Here is a 16,850-nt window from a genome sequence, read left to right as displayed (position 1 = left end):
CCGGCAATTAGACGATTATTGGCAGCAATAATAGAACAGTTCAGACAGGTACCTGAACTTTTAATGTGATTGCCTTATTAAAAGGAGTTTTTCCTTCCTTAAAAGTAATCACAGGCATAATGTGGTCTATTTAACATATTGCAAATCCAGAGAGTGAACAAAGTCAACGACTTGTGGAGAGACACAGATGGTGGGTTCTAATGTATTGGTGCATAATAAATGCCTGTTCAGCATCTATTATTTTTTTTCTGTTCCTATTGATCCACACTGTTTACTTCATTGGTCCCAAAAAGGAAGGAGTCCTGTTAATCCATCCCACTCCAGTGACCTTTGCAGAACTAGACATTGTGAGAAGGCCAAGGCCATATGTGATCGTTCCTACACCAGTGATACATGTGAAGGCACCTACTTCTGTGACAAGTGGTCCTTTGCTTCCCTTTAAAGGGAGGTCTGTTTTTGATTTACTTCATAATCATTATGTACAAACCCATTTGTCAAGAAAGAAACCCAAGAGAAGTGCAAGGGAGGATGAATATGAATTAAATTATTATTTAGGCAGTACAGCACATTTGGGAAACAATATCTTGTATCGGCACATGAAAGAAGTGGGAAAGAGTCCATCTAAGGAAGATTGCTATGTATGTGCTCTCCTGCCTTATGCTATGAGAAGATCTAACATATTCATAGTTGTAGAGATAGACGTCCAAACAGCTCATTGCCTGACTCACCTTGCACTCGATCATACAAGAGGTCAGTTCCAGGGTCGAACAGAATCCTTTGTATGGGTGACAGAATGGTCAGCATCAGAAGAAGATGATTATGTTCGAGATTGATCATGTGATAAGATACGAAAAGCCTGGCATGAAGATAGCTAGCATTAGATGGGAAATACACCATAACTCAACTGCCAAGGGAAGATTTATGAAGAAGTACAAAACTGCAAGGAAAGGGGTCAGATGTGGATCTGGGGGACAGTACTTTCTCCAGATGGTTGGGAAGAAGGGATGGTTGTATGCAGAGCTGTGGCAGTAACTGGTCATCATAAGCCAGTTATCAAACAAATGCAAAAAAGATGCAAACCTCTCAGGCTGAGGCGTGCAAAATTACTGACGTGGGTTGAAGACAAAGAAGGCCCTTTGCAGATAGTGCCTTTGGCTAGTGCAGAGCTGTGCTTCAGAAACACTGTCACAAGAAGAGTTGGAAAAAATCAGCAGTGTGGTCGATTCTTCGATGTGCCAGGAATGAAAGATGGGATAGTGGTGATAATGGATCACTACTGGGCCTGTGGATCCAGAGCTTACATGAAGCTGCCCAGAGATTGGGAGGACTGTGTTCTATAGTGATTGTTCATGCTCCAGCATTAGTGATTCCAAAGAGTGACCTGAACATTTGTGAGTTTCCAAAAGCAGAAGCTCACCTCAGAAAGAAGAGTTCTTCTGAACTCCTTTATAGAATGAAGAGGGAAAACTATTTCTCAGCCAAATGGATAGAAGCTTTCGATGCTATGCCATATGAGCACAGACTATTCAGCAAAACTGCTTCAGTTTTCACTATTATCTTTATGCCTGGGATCCAGACAACGGCCAATGCCAAATGGTTGCAGATTACCAGATGGGAGCTCCTGCAGACACTTAACACCACCACAAAGGGATTTAATGCTACCAAAGAGGAGCTAAGAGCCATATGCCTGATGACTCTCCAGAACAGATATGTCTTGGATATGATTACATCCATAGATGGAGGTGTTTGTGCCAAAATCGGAGAATCATGTTGCACATTCTAACCTTCTCATGACAACTGGAATGGCACCTTGACAGAGGCCATAACAATGCTGACAAACTTACACATCAAGATAAAAGATGAAGTGGAAGATATTGCTGATAATAGTTGGTTTGCGTCAATCTTTTCATGGGTTCCACAATGGATGGCAAGCATTTTTTAGTTCCTTGGAACCCTGTTGATGATGATCATGTTTGGATTCTGCGTGATTAGGATAATAATCACACAATGCAATAAGACTGCAAAGAAAGCAGTCTGAATGAAGATTGTGATTGATGTTGAGTCTTGGTTCAAACCCAAGGAACTGACAGATGAAGATATTAGAGACTACGTAAAGGCCAGTATTCATGCACCCAAAGGAACAAAGTTCCTACATCCGAAGAACCACAAGAAGTGTGTGGGAAGATGGACCTAATGCAGTTTGAATGGACAATGCAGTTTTATGACCTGGAGTGTTGATAAACATGTGAAATCAGCCGGATGTCTAAAAGGAGTCATAAAGATATGGGGCCTCATTATAAGTTTGCCAGTCCGGGAACTACGGTACCAGTAAGCTCACTGGCACCGTAGTTCCCAGACCTCAAACTACAAGTTGTGCTCTCGGGTGCCTTTCTGCCCGCCAGGTCGGATCTGGCGGGCAGAGCGGCACCCGCGAGCACAGCATGTCAGATGCACCGGCACCGTTCATAACGGTGCCGGTGCATCCGACTTCCAAATTGCCATTGAGCCCTGTAGGGCTCAAATGTGAATGGGGACCAATTTTTTCCGGCACCCAGCAATGGGCAAATACCGGGTCTGGCAAGGCCGTAGTGACCCGGTAATTGCCCATTTCTGGGTGGTGAAACAAATAAAATACCGGCGGCAGCAGTGCCTGTGTTACAGGCACGGCTACCGCCAGCCTCGTAATGAGGCCCACGGACTCCAAAGAAGCACTTCTTCAGACAAGGGTGTCTTGATGTGAAGACTGGTGACAAAGTGTTTGATGAATCGCCCAGAGGGCGGAGTGTAGAGGAGGATCCAAGTACCCCTACCAGAAGCTCCGCCGCCATATTGCCTATATGTTGGGAACCGGAAATTGTGACATGCACAGTACGAGTTAGGATGCCTATACCGCAAAGAATCCTTGAGACAAGGTACCCATTGATAAAACCCTATATACATTCACGAAGAAATAATGGTCTTCTGGAGAAGGTCGCAAAAGAAGTGCGATAATGAACGGGAAAGAAGACTGGTAACATCACATGAAGCAGGAATTGAGGTACCCAGAAAAGACAAAAATGAAGAAAGAATATAGACATTGTATAGGATCTGAGGATGAAGTATCAAAGTATGAATATGCAAGAATATGCAAAGTAAGAATATGCAAAAGTTGTTTTACAATTGTACAGATGCTGTAAAGCAAGTAGACAAGGTAATTCTGAGGCTGGCTACATAGTAAATAGATTGTGGCGATGCGCCAATGTATTCATGTGAACGTATAGAATCTGGATGTTCCACAATGCACTTTATCAAACTTAAACCCCATGAATGGAAAGGGCGTGAAGTGTGACGTAGTTGAAAATTACTGATGGTGAAGGAGAATTCAAGAAAGGCTGGCTGGCCCAGTATCAAGAGTGCCGGGTCACCGTGAGCCTGGTTATCAGCTTAAGAAGCTACATGAATATGAGAAAGAAGCAAACTCCTGTTAAAGGTGTAATGGAAAAACACTGAAAGTGTCAAGGTTTCATCATTAAATAGTTTTTTATGTAGTGAAGAGCTCAAAAACATGGTCTCCAGTCACATGGTCAAGATGGAAATTGACTTTGGGTCGAGCTACACCGAAACCAGAAGATAAGACCATGCCCCAATCCATTTTATTCTCAAACACAGTGAGCCTCTGCAAGGCTGATTTCAAATTGAATGGCAAACCGTAGTAGTGATGATGGATGTTGGGCTAATTGTCTGGGTAGGCATGAACAGGCCAACCCTCCCAGCACGTGGGGTAACCAGCTTGCATGCTGCTAGCGCGTGGAATATTCCAGAAGGGTACACGAGTGCCAACCAATTACAGAGGGCCACGTATTAAAGAGCCCTATAGTTTGTGTAACCAATAGGGTTTTGTGTATTAGACTGACACAGAAGATGACTTGCACTTGGGATGGGCTTAGTTGTCCACCTGATCTTAGAGACCCAATCAAAACACCCGACAGTATGGAACGTATACCTAGATGTTCCCCTTAAGCTTATCACATCCCCTAGTAGGATTTCTTAGTTTGCCATGTAGGATGACGTCAGTAGGAACACATGTTTAGTATAAGAATTCTGTTTTTTCATGTGATGCTTTCAGCGAAATCGAGCAAACGTCCATTGATGTCAATTGTAAGTCCCTGTTTTAGATAATTGTTGATAAAACAGTACAGTGTTTTGCCAACTTCCTGAGTCGATCTGATTGTTGATGTATGAGTAAGTGTCCTGCTCCAAGGATAGTGGGACGAAGCCACAGACCATAGGAGAAAGGTCACTCAGAGGACGTCCAGGATCAGGAAAACTGATGACAAAAAGACTTTCCCCCCAAGAGCGCAGCCTGTAGGATTGCAAAATACCTGCCAGGCTAGGGGCCTGGGTGAAAAGGCAGGAGTAGCAACAGAGCTAAAAAAAGAAACAATCTGCTCAATGGTTTGAGTAGTCTGGAAATCTACTTGATGTCAAAAGGTAGTTCACTGCAGTTGATGATGATAGTGGCAGAAAACCCAAGTCACCAGAAGATTGTCTGTTTGCGTGAAGCCTGACCCAAACGGCACAAGGGCGCAAGCTTAGAGAGTCCAGAAGTCCCGAGAACACAGCAGAGCGTCCCAAAGAAAGTCCAACAAATAATCCAAAAAGTAACGTGTGTTTGAACCCAGCAGAGCGTGCGACAGGTCACTGAAAGGGGAAGTGAAGAGCAGCAGAGCGTCTGTAAAACAAAAGAAAGGCAACGTGTGGATCTAGTGTGGATCTAGTGGTGAACTCGTCCTTGAAGTAAATCCGGTAACGTGAGGAAAAGAGAAAGGTATGGAAAAAAAACTCTTTGTAGGTGTATGTCTGATGTGCTTTTCAGAACAGTGCCCAATGTCGAATATGCAGCGCTGACACTGGAGCAGAACGTGAGGATGCATGCACTGAGGTAAGGCGTTGGAAATGTAGGACAAGGCAAAGGGATAATCGCAGGATTTAGCCAAAGGGTCGAGTAGCCAGGGGGAAGCAGTCAGAGGGAACCGTAAGTCGGAAGCCAAAAAGGGTTGACCAAGGGCAAGGTCAGTGAAAACAATCTGAAGTCTGGTAACCAAGAAAAATGCAGGAAATATGAAATGCAACTTTTCCAAAGTCATAACAGCAACGGTTAAGGAGCACCTGAACCGCGGCTGTCAGCTGTGTAAATAGTTACAAAGCTGGATGTCTCAGAGGGCACGATGGGGGCGTGCCTCGTGATTGGATAGCACCGGCCCTGATGGGACTTGCAGTGCGTTTACACCTGTGGTCAATCCGATGCTGTAAAAGGCGCCAGGGTAGCCTCCAGGAACTGCTGGGAGTTCCCAGAGTGCCCTGGTGTCTATGTAGGGGAACCCGGAGCATGACAGTAAGTTCTACATCCCCATCCATATCTAAGTATTACTACCTCGTCTTAAAGGGCCCTAGGTCCCAGGGTTCTCAGGTGTGCCGCTGAGGAGGATCTCTGTCTTACTGGCATTCAGGCAGAGATCGTTGGCGGCACACCACTTCTGGATTGCAGACAGACAATTCGGGATGGGAGAAGCAGAAGAGGCGGCCGAGGGGAGCCTGAAAGTGAGCTGAGTGTCATGCGCATAGCACCGGAAGTTGGAGCAGACCGCAGCAATGCGGCTATGGAGAGGTGCCAGGTATTCGTTGTACAACCAGGGAAAAAGGTTAGACCCCTGGGGAACACCACAGGCGGAGAGACCGATAGAGGAAAGGAAGAACAAAAGGTGGACCTCGGAGGGTCCATCCGAGAGGAAAGAAGTCAGCCAGGCCAGAGCAGTAATACTCAAGTTATCATGGAGCTGATTGAGCAGGATGGTATGGTTGACTGTGTCAAAGGCAGAAGGGAGATCAAATAGGATGAGGACAGAGGGAAGATTAGCATTAAGGTTAGAGAGCAGGTCTTCACGGATGTTCAGCATAGCAGTTTCCATGCTTCTGGCTGTTCTGAAGTCAGACTGATGGTCTTGGAGACAACCAACAGATTCAGTGTGAAGATTGTCACATTCTGAAACACTTGTGTACGAGTGCAATATAAATAAAATATCATATCATATAATTAATCTGGGAGATGGCTAGTAGTTGGACCTGGGAGGGATGGTCTGAGATATGGACCTGGGAGGGTCGGTCCGATATATTGGTAAAAGAACCCAAAGGCTTGTTTAAGAGCCACCCAGAGAATATTTTAAGTATATTGGGAAAGGAAAATACCTTAGATGCCTTTTTTTTAAAATAGCAGTGGTTACGACAGCAGCCAGTGAAACGTTCTGCTCTGTCAGATGTATTATAACCCCTGCTACCACTAAGCTAATGGGACGTCGTGCATTTTTGGCAGGTTGTAGACGCATCTATGACTATCACCTTAGCTGCAGGTATGGCAACTCCAATTTCTCGGCATTGGTCATGTTATTTCATTGATTTTACACTACACAATGTTACATGTGTTCCTAATTCTATGCCCTCATTTGTACCTTTATGTTGTTTGAATTGTTACACCTTGTTAATATGTCTTTTTGAATCTTTCAAGATGTTATGGGTAGCCACGACTACTGGCGGTTGACTCGATCTTCGGCTTTGAATGCTCCAATTGTACATCATACTTTGTGGTGAACTTTTGGTAGCCGCAGGAATGATCACGCTCATTGTACCAGCGGTTAAGAGTGTTTGTATTTTGGTGCATTGATCATATTATTTCATGGATGTTTTAGCACAGATTTTTACATGTGTTTGTTTGGATGTTTTCACCTCGTGGCATGTGTGATTTAAATTTTAAACCTTTGCAATATGTGTTTTCCAGCCCATTTGAATGTTTTCCAGCCCATTTGAAAAATGTACTTGGACCCGTGTCTGTAGGAGTGTCCTCGCCATGCAACCGGGGTTATAGCCACCATTATGTCATTTGCCAAATTAAGAAAATATTTGTATTTTATTTATTTGTGTTTGTACATGTTCTACAAAGTATTCTTTGGAAGGATTGTCTAAGTGTGTAGGGTCTTGTAGTTTGCATTTCAGCATTTCTGCAGTAATGTATAAAATGTGTCTGACTCTTTCTATATAGGTATGAGTTTGCAAATTCTCTTAATATGTGCATGCTTTATCATGAATCGTAAGGTTATGGAAGAAGTGGGTACTGTGGCGTATAAGATTAGCTTACTTTTTATTTAGGCTTATCATTCAAAACGGTAGTACCCAAACTGATCGTTTCCAAACTATCATATGGTAAATCTGGAAACAAAAGAATGGGTAATCACTACCAAACATGGGGAACAGGGGTTGCAGGGGTGTCTCCTGCTCCCCATATTTGGTAGCGATGGTCTCTGGGGGTATCAGGGGTGTCCCCCATTTCTGGAGGATTGGAGGCAGGGGACAAAAAAAAAGAAAAGCGGACCCTGGGGCATCGGATCCGACCCACGTAGGAGGGACAGATCCGACGCTGCAGGTTCAGAAGATGAGTGTATGCAAAAAAACTAGGTAGGGGGCCTGGGGGAGTGTATGGATGGGGGCTGTAGGAGGTTTAGGTTTGGCTGGCCACATTGTTTACATCCTTGAAAACATGTACTGTGCCAATAACAGATATATCACAACATGACAACCTTAATGCCCACCTAGTAAAACTCTACTTTTCTCAACATATTTATGCTATTTAAGCTGCTCAATAGGTAAGTACTTATTAGGAGAGGTCGACAAGGAGCATTCTTTTATAATGCAGCCCTTCCACTCCCATCTAATTGTTGGTAGTCATTTAGCAATAATAATCAACAACCATATTTGGCAGTTTCACAATTTGCTTGGAAATGGTGTGCTTTGGAAGGGCAGGAACCTATTTGGGTTTCATGCTATGTAATCTCATATGTTGCAACACAACCACTGCATGAATATTATAGTTTACAAATGTTCTCAGATTGGTACACCATGGCATAACCTCAACTTTACAACAGTTTACACAGCTATTGTAAATATTTTGCAAACATAATGTCTTGGAGTTTACAAAACATTTGAATGAGTGTACAATTTATTTGCAAACATTTTACAACTATGTAAACTACGTGCAAAACCTTGCGTTTACAATTGTTTGTTTGCTTGTAAATCATACCTTACCTGTGGTTTGAAAGATTTACAAATATTTTGTAAACCATTAACAAAGGGTTTACAACCGTTTACAGCGATGTTGCATACCTTTTGTTTTAATGGTTCACAAACATGTGTAAACCTTTCAAACCATAATTTTGGTTAGGTTTACAAAAAAGCAGACATTGTAAATGCAAGGTATTGCATGTAGTTTACATTTTTGTAAAACATTGGCAAACAAGTTGTACGTTTATTTAAAACCAAGTAACCACCTGTGCTGGGCCTGTGTTGAGAGGATAGTATTTCAATGGTGATGCCTGCTGCATGTGCCTATGTGGGGGCCCACCCCACAAAGACTCTAAAATGTTAAACTGGGTACAGGGAAAGACCTGAGGCAACTTCACGCATTAAGCAATATTGATAGGTAGTACCAGTGATTTATTGGCCAGTTAATGCTGGAGTAATCAACATATTGGGGTTGCCTATATGGTTCACCTAGATGCGCAGTCCATCCATGAAACCGCTGAATGCTGAAAGGCCCACTGCGCCACTTCACACAGCCCCACACAGATTCTATGGTAGCCTAATTGCCCAGGCTTCTCCAGCACCTATATGGTGCCTTATAATTGACCACAGCACAAGCAATACGAACAAGAGATTGCTTGTTATAGTGTACCTGCAAAGAGGCACATTCCATCAATAATCAGTCATCCAAACTGACCATCGATGGTCTTCTATCTAAGTCAGTAACCATTCTTCTCACAGAAGCACTAATTCTCTATGTGGACCATACACGCCACCCCAAATGCCTTGCCAAAGACCCTTCCTTTGGTTGAAAATCACATGTTGGCTGTTTTATTTAAAGTGCTGCAAATCGTTCAGACATACAGGCTACCCTAGCCCTTGTGCAGAACAAAAATTGAATACTTTGATTACTCCAACATAAACAGGCCAATAGATTACTGTTACTATCTATCAGGATTGCCATATGTGCAAAGTTGCATAATGTCTTTCACTTTACTGAGCTTTGTAAAAGGTTACAAAGCTGAGGTTATTCAATGGTTTACAAATCTGACAACAGTGTCAACCTGTAGGTCTTATTGGAACACAATGTCCTTTTTTGGTTAATTTAACTTAAATCAACTGTCAAAAAGTGACATCATTCACACGCTAACAATATGATGAAGTGTCTGGAAACAGACCTCTCATCCGTGTACTTCGCAGTACTCATAAGACTTCAAAAACATAGAACAAATTCTATTTATATTGAAAAAAGTATTGAATACAAAGGTTATGAGTTTATGGGTTGCAGCATTTTCAGATGTTACCAGATGTGAGGATTCACAGGATGTCGTCACTACTTCCTAAATAGGAGCCCTTCTCTGTGAAGGTGAGGAGGTGAGCCCGCTATGGAGTCTTCCCCCTAGGGCTGGTGGTAATGAGACCTCAAAGAGAGAGTCTCCCCTCTTGGGGATAACCACTTCCAGTGCCCCTCTCTCGACTATATTGCCCTCACTGAAACCTGGATCTCTCCCTCTGATTCTGCTACACTTGCTGCTTTCCACGACCCTCTCTATACCTTCTTCCACTCTGCCCACCGTCGAGGTGGTGGAGTGGCTCTATTTTCATCTTCCAAACTCCCAATCTCTACTTCACCCCAATACCCTACCAATTCTCCCTCATTCGAATACACTACTTATACTATCATTGCACCTTACAATATTCACATCACCTCTCACTACCAGCCTCCTGGTACAGTAGGCCAATTCTTTGACCACCTCTCCAAATTAATAGACTCTCTCTGTTCCGATCACCATCTCATTGTCTTAGACGACTTTAACCTTTCCTCTCACTCCACAGTCACAACCACTGACTTTACCTCTCTTTTCCATCATCACTCTTTCTCTTCCATCCACTCCCTGCCCAAATACACTAACCATGATTCCCTCAACCTTCTTCTGATCACTAATCTTAGGCACCGAAATATCGACTGCCCCCTCTCCATCTGACCACTCAATAGTCTTTGCCTCTATTCTCCACACTCCTCCTCCTCCCTTCTGCCATTCTCTACGACTGTTACTAATCTCAGGTTTCCCACTTCTGAACTGCCCATCTACCTCTCTGACCTACAACACTTGCTTTCCTCATTTGCTGAACCTTGCCTTCCCAACTCCAGAAGAAGCCGTCTCCAATTTCAACACTGTTCTTCAGGCTCCCTTTGCACTAATTTTCCTCTATTCATTTTCAGTCCAAAAACCTCCTCGCCACGACCATGGATCACACCTCTCACCAGCACCCTGAAAACAGACATGCGACAAAACTTTGCACCTGGCAAAAATCTATATTCGCCCCTGATCTTCATATCTACCTCTCTGCTCTTTCAAAGTTCTCCTCTGCTCTTGACGCTGCCAAACATGAATTCTACTGTTCTCTTATTTCTTCTCAATCCTCCCAAACTAGACACCTCAAAAAATCTTTAAACTTTATTCTCTCTCTCTCTCTCTTTCTCCCTAAATTCTCCTCCATCTCTTCCACTCTCTCTGCTAATGATCCTGCTGTCTACTTTGCTTCTAATATATCTACCATTAGAATTATCCTAAAAAATGACCACCTACGTCCCCTGGTCACTACACTCCACCACCCCTACCCTCCACTCTCACCAACATGCCCACCTTCGACCCCACTGACACTTTAGAAACATATGCCCTTCTTCTTGCAGTGAACCCTTTTTGTGCCCCCACTGACCCTCTCTCCCCTCAACTAGTGAAACTTATAAAACCCACTATTTTCCTTTACCTTAAAGCCCTTTTCAATGCCTACCTTAACACAGCCACTGTCCCTTCAACTTACAAAAGTGCCACTGTCATCCCATTCTAAAGAAACACTTCCTTGACCCTAACAATCCTGTCAATTTTCATCCTGTCGTCCTTCTTCCTCAATACTCTAAAATCCTGGAAACATTTGTATTTAACTGATTCTCCAAATTTCTGGATATGCAAAGCTTTTGGGACCCACTGCAATCTGGCTTCACTCTACTAAAACAACTCTTCTCAATGTTAACAAACTTCATTTCCTCCTCTCATCATGCCAACCTGTATTCTATCCTCATCATTCTTGACCTCTCTGTGGCCTTTGATACTGTCAACCTGTTAAGAAAGGGAAAGGAGGATCTGTGGCCTGCGCCGGAGTGGTTTCAAGTTTAGGGAAAAGGAGGCTCCTGCGTGGGGCTTCATAACTCATCCATCTTCGGCTCAACATTGATAAGCAGTTGGCGTGCTTGAGCTGGTGCTTGGGATTGCACCTGGAAGCACGCACGCCATGCTATCACCCAGGATTTAGCAACCTTAGAACGCTGGGCTGGAGTTCTTCATCCAGACCACAGCAGATGACTTAGGCAGTGGCGGTGTGCATTCAGGCTCCCAGGCTGCCGTGGTGATTGTGCCGTGTTGATTGTGCTTGGTAACACTTCTTGAGTTCGCAGGACACAGCAGTGACTGCAGAGCATGAAACTCTGGTTGTGTGATCAGCAGGAGTTGGTGGTACAGCCTCCAGCTGTTGAACACCAGTTCATCCATGCCCCAGTACACACACGTGGGTTGGGGAGCCTCAGTTAAGGGGCATTTCACACCTGGTGCACGTTATAATTTATGAATGTAACAGGGGGAAAATTATAACCACCTTCTGATTTCTTTGGCAGCAAAGGCTTAATGTTTGGACTGTTAGTAACTGTGGATCATACGAGGATGTGGAAATAACAGTGCTAGTAGGGTGGGGGCACATAAGATGTATTTGGCACCAGAGGGGAATGTGGGGTGCAAGTGTTTCAGAAATGAGCTGGACATTGATGGAACAGCAGTGAAAAAAGGTAGTCATTTGTAATCTATTTGGTAGGTCTATGTGAATTTGGCTCAAAGCAGAGCATGTTGGTCAAGGTCAAATGAATCACTGTAGAATGCAAGGACATGCATTGGGTGGCTAGGTGTCAGGAAAGTCTGGAAACAAGTGAGGCAACAGGGCAAATGTGTGAGACAGGTTTTCAACATAATTTCATGTTTGTACTCCATGCATTTACCCTACTTTCCCCCTGCCTATCCATTTACTGATCCTAACTCTCTCACTGGATACCCTAACTCCCCCATACCTATCCACAACCTCTACCTAACCCTCTTCCCCTCAATGAGTGCCTGGAGGTGGCCTGTATATTCAAAGTAGGCATCTCTTATCAACCAAGGTTGGAGGGTTATGTGCATGCAGATTCCATGGTTGGGTTGAGAGTGCAGATACGCAAGTCTGACACAACCAAATCAACCTCCTAGCCAAACTGTCTCTACTTGGCTTCAAAGATAAAGCCCTTGATTGAATATCCTCCTTCCTGGCCCTAGGCACTTCCAAATGCCGTGGAATAAACTTTCCTCCACAGCCACCCCTTTCAATATTGGAGTTCCCCAAGGATCAGTCCTATGTCAGTCCTAGATCAGTCTTAGGTCCTCTTCTCTTCACTCTCTGTACCTCTGTTCTCGGTGCCCTCAACTCATCCTATGGCTTCAAATATCAGCTTTTTGCTGATGACATCCAGATATTCTTAACTTTTCTCTACCTATCTAACAAACTAAGAGACAGCTATGCTCACTGTGTCACTGCCATACAATATTGGAAGGCATCTCACTCGTTCATGATCTACTCCGTGAAAACCAAACTTATCTACTTTACTACCCAACACACAATCCTCCACTGTCCCCCTCCCTTATTTTTCTCTCCGGACTACCGTCCTTACTCTCCTTCTGCTCGCAACTTTGGTGTTGTATTTGACCCACCTCACAATGTTTTGTTCTTTATCTTGAAATCTGCGATGGCTGCCAGACAAAATCTCCTAAATAACTGCAAAATACACCATCTATGTCCTCTCAACACTGCCAAACACCTAATCACACTAGTCCTCTCTAAAACTGATTACTGTGCTAATCTTCTTCCAACTACGCTTTCTGACCACTGGACAACATCCCAAACCTTCCTTGATTTACCTTTACCTCCTTGTCCCACCATCAAATTCGTTTCTGAAACTTAGAGATAAATACAAGCTTCTTCTCATCCTCTTCAAAATGATAAATGACTGTGCCCCTCCTTACCTAACTGCCCACCTCTCCACCTACTCTCCCCCACACACTTTAAGATCATCCTCAGCACACCTCCTGGCCACCACTCCTTCTCTCCCCTGTGCTATTTCACATTTCTGATCTCTATATTTCTTGTCCCTCCCCTACTCAGGAATGGACTTCCTCTGCCGCTCCACTCAATTCATTCTCTACCACTATTTAAATCCAACCTTTAAGTCCTCCTACTGTCAGAAGAGGTATCTTTCTAGCACCCCTTCACTTATTCAGCCTCTCTCCTGACGTATTTACACAATGCCCACTGTACTTTCCCCTGTCCCTTCAACCTCATAATGTTGCACTTTGTCCACTCTCCCTTACCTGAATGTAATGTATTGTATAGGTACAGAAGGAGGATACTGACCCACAGGTGGAATGGTATTGGCTGTACACTTTGATTCATTTAAAAAAAAAAAGAGAAACCCCTATGTGTCCTTAACTTCTAAGAGGGGTTTCCCTACCTCAACTAAACACCAAGGATTCTGTCATAATGTACATGAAATCCATTAGTAGCCTTATCGGCTGGCCTTACTCCCAGCTCCCTCCCTGAGTGCTTTTTTGGGTTCCCTCCTCCCTGCTGGTTCCTTGTGATGTTCCCAAAATGTATTTCAATGAATGAAATATTACAGAAAAATATAAATAACCGTTTCTTTTTTAAATTGGGGACCCCCCCATACACCCTGTTTCCCCATGCTTGTAACTCCACCCTGAACGACCCCCACACCTTTTAACCTTTTACCCCCACCCCCTATGTATTCATTTTTTGGTAGTTTTTCGCTAACATTTAATTTGTTATTTACATTTCAGTAACATCACTGGATATCCTAATCCGCCCTCCTCCCAGCCTGCCCGACCCGTGATTGGTTCACCAAAACTCCATTGAACCTTGTGTTAATTACTTGATACCAAGTAGTAGCCCGCTTTCTATGCTACGACCATTCTCGTGGTAAGGTGTGGAGCTCCTAATCTTTGTGCCAGGATTCTTGATTTTAAATATTCCATTAGTAGCCTTCTCGGCTTGTCTTGGCCCCGGCACACTGCCTGAGCCCTTTTCCGACTTCCCTATACCCCACCCTCCTCAAAGCCCACCTCGACCCGTGATTGGTTCACTGATGCTCCATTAAAACTTGTGTTAATTACTGGATACCGAGGGGTGGCCTGCTTTCTGTGCTGCACCTGTCCTCGTGGTAAGGGACGGAGCTTCAGCTCTTTGTGCCAGGATTCTTGATTTAAAATATTCCATTAGTAGCCTTCTCAGTTTTTCTTTGCCCTGGCTCCCTGTCTGAGCCCTTTTCTGGGTTACGTCCTGCCCGCCCTGACCCCTGATTGGTTGAGTTGCCCCTTAAGTCAAGACCCTAAGGTAGCACCCTGCCCATGAAGCCTCCCTGTGGCCAGGTGCCACAAGGCAAAGGGCAGCTTCCACTGTTGCAGTTCCAGAGGGTGTTTGCCGGTGTTCGCTGTGGAAGCATGCAGCGCAGCTGTCAACCAGCAGCGACTGACAAGGTAAGAAAGGTGCGGGCAGGGGGAACAGTCATTACTGCTCCCTATTTAACTGTCCCTCATCTCTTATTCGTTCTATTATCTAATACTGCAGTCTGCTGCACTTGACAGTTGTATGATATCCTTATCTGGCATCAGTGATTTGTCTTAATTGGCCTGTGGGGCTTTTCATCCCTTCTATGAAAATTGAATATGTGTGTTCTTGCATTTTCTGCTTTGTTTAACAATTAGGCTTTTTCCCTTTTTTCTAGGAAAGTCGAAGCTGTGTGTTCTTGCATTTGCTACTGTGTTTAATAATTAGGCATTTCCCTCTACCCCTCTATCTAGGTTATTTCCTCTGTCCTGATAACTCTCTTATAGCTGTTGTGCTTTCTGCTATATGTTGTAACCTAGGCCTTTATTTCCCCTCCTGGACACTTGACTCTAGATTGTGTCAGTGCTGTTGGTAGCAGCTGGTGTCATGCTCTGCAGTATCTCCCTCTCTTCTTCTCACCCCCTTCCTTCTCTCTGCACTCTCCCTCAATGGTGCTCTCAATCTCCCCTATCTTCTCTAATTGCTTTTCTATCTTCTATCCTATCCCTCTGACGAAGTCTGGAAGGAAAAGGTTAAAGAAGCATATCCTGGTCTCCAATCCAGGCCTGCCAATCGCTGACACCTATGTCAATGCTTTGTCCAGGCATACCTTTACTGACATCCTCTTTGTAGTCCCTTCGCTGTACATTTGGATTCCCCTTATGGTCTCTGTGCTCTCCCCTTTCTCTTCCTCTCCCATTAATGGTAGCACCCGTTGGGAGGAACTCTTGGCATTCTTCCTGTCCTCTGTGTCATCATTAATGTCCACCTAAAGGACACTGTCATGATCTATGGCTCTCAGCCCGCCCTCCTCCTTCCTGATAGGCGTCTTTCCTCTCTCATCAACTTCCTTCCCTCTCCTGCCACTCCTCCTTCTGCCAACGCTCGGCCCCTCTGCCACCTCTGATGGGTGTACCACACTCCTGTACCCCTCCTAGGAAGAACTTCAAAAGTGGCAACATGCTCCACTTAGCTACCCACAACTCTTGCTCTGCCGTAAAACACTCCTCTGACATCTGCCACCTCCTTGAAGACCTCAACCTAGATATCCTCGCTCTCACCGAGACATGCTTCACTGCTAGCTCTGTCACTAGTTTCTACACTCTCCTCCATGCAGGGTGCACGATTCTCTCTAAGCCCAGGCCTACGCGGCCTGGCGCGGAGTTGCCCTGATCTTCCCTGAGTGGCTCCCTGCTACTTTCATACCCACACAGGCCTACTCCTCTTTTGAATGCCTTGTCTGCAGACATGGTATCTCTCCTGGCCTCTCTCTGACTCTGGCCAACATCTACGGGCCCTCTGGCCAGGTTTCCTACTTTCTCTCTGAATAGGCTGACTTCACATCATCTCTCCTTGCCTCCTCCTCAAGGTTCTCCTCCTCAGAGACTTCAATATTCACCTCAACTCCCATGATGCAGCCTCTGGGATCTTCTGCAACCTCTGTGACTCTCTTTCCCTCTGAATTATTCCCCCCAGACCGACACACTCAGCTGATCACACCTTTGATGCTCGCATCTCTTCAGACATCCCCATCTCCTACCCTCACATTACTCCTCTCTCCTGGTTTGATCATGCTCTCCTGTCCTCTCACCGGGACCTCCTGGGTCCCCTCCGGCTAAGCCCCCACCTGTACTGCCAGCCTCATTCTCTGTCATTCAACCTATGAAGCGAGTGTCAGTTGACACTTCCGCTGCCACCTTTACTCCGCCCCCTCACTCCTGCCACAGACTCTCACTCTGACACAGCTATTGCTAACCTTCAACTCTCCTTCTCCAACACTCTGGACATCCTTGCTCCTTTCATGAGGATCCGCATGAAGCCTGCCACCAATTTAAACTCCTGGTATGACTCTAACCTGGCCGCTCTGAAACACAAGTGCAGAGCGGCTGAGTGGAAGTAGCAGGCTTCAAGCACATCTTCTGACAAACTGACCTGCCATCTGCTCCAGAGGCAATACAGAATCTCCATCTACTCAAAGCAGAGGGCCTATATCCAAGCCTGCATCTCTGTGGTCACTAACAACACGGTTGAACAAGGAACTCGCC

This window comes from Ambystoma mexicanum, chromosome 5p (genome assembly GCF_040938575.1).
Source record: "Ambystoma mexicanum isolate Mex_15411 chromosome 5p, UKY_AmexF1_1, whole genome shotgun sequence".
Lineage (NCBI taxonomy): Eukaryota > Metazoa > Chordata > Amphibia > Caudata > Ambystomatidae > Ambystoma > Ambystoma mexicanum.
This window is presented reverse-complemented; position numbering follows the sequence as displayed.